The following is a 1,125-nucleotide window of genomic DNA, read 5'->3' as shown; positions in this document are numbered from 1 at the left end:
GGTTTTTATCTGTATGGTATTGTTTACACTGGTGTGTATCTGTATGGTATAGTTTACACTGGTGTGTATCTGTATGGTATAGTTTACACTGGTGTGTATCTGTATGGTATTGTTTACACTTGTATGTATCTGTATGGTATAGTTTACACTGGTGTGTATCTGTATGGTATTGTTTACACTGGTATGTATCTGTATGGTATTGCTTACACTGGTGTGTATCTGTACGGTATAGTTTACACTGGTGTGTATCTGTATGGTATAGTTTACACTGGTGTGTATCTGTATGGTATAGTTTACACTGTAGGGTTACTTTTTAATGCTACATAGAACGAGGCTTTATTAATGAATAACAAATTTGTTTATTTAAAAGTGTATTCAGGTCGATAGGATCCAAATACCTTGTTTTTCTCTTCTCCTGTTTTTCATTTGTTGTTGTGTTGATTGGTTTTAAGTATACATGAGTCGTTGTGTTACTTTACACAGAGGTTTAATGAGGTCAATGAATATAAAAACAACCTCCTTGATTTAGCGCCCTCTGGTTCAAGCTAGGTGAATGAAGTTCAAATAATATTAGAAATGTTTGAAACATTATCAAAATTTAAATATACTTTGGTGGCATGTATATATTATAAATTAGGTGTAGAGACAGTAAAAAAGGGCATAAATTAGGTTTAGGGACCGTAAAAAGGGCATACATTTGGTGTAGAGACAGTAAAAAAAGGCATAGATTAAGTGTAGAGACAGTAAAAAAAGGCATGCATCTATAGAAAAATTTAGCCAACAATATTAGATGTCTTAATACAAAATAGGTGATCAAATAGTGGGTGCTAGAGGCGTGGGTTATTAACTGCTATGAAAGTGGGGTACTAAAGTGATAAGCCCCTCTTTCTTTAGGCTTCCGAGAAGAACCTATCAGGGGTAATATAGTGATAAGCTCCCCTTTCTTTAGGCTTCCGAGAGGAACCTCTCAGGGGTAATATAGTGATAAGCTCCCCTTTCTTTAGGCTTCCGAGAGGAACCTATCAGGGGTAATATAGTGATAAGCTCCCCTTTCTTTAGGCTTCCGAGAGGAACCTATCAGGGGGTAATATAGTGATAAGCTCCCCTTTCTTTAGGCTTCCGAGA

Source organism: Limulus polyphemus, unplaced genomic scaffold (genome assembly GCF_000517525.1).
Source record: "Limulus polyphemus unplaced genomic scaffold, Limulus_polyphemus-2.1.2 Scaffold9934, whole genome shotgun sequence".
Taxonomy (NCBI): Eukaryota; Metazoa; Arthropoda; class Merostomata; order Xiphosura; family Limulidae; genus Limulus; species Limulus polyphemus.
Note: the sequence above shows the minus strand (reverse complement) of the source record.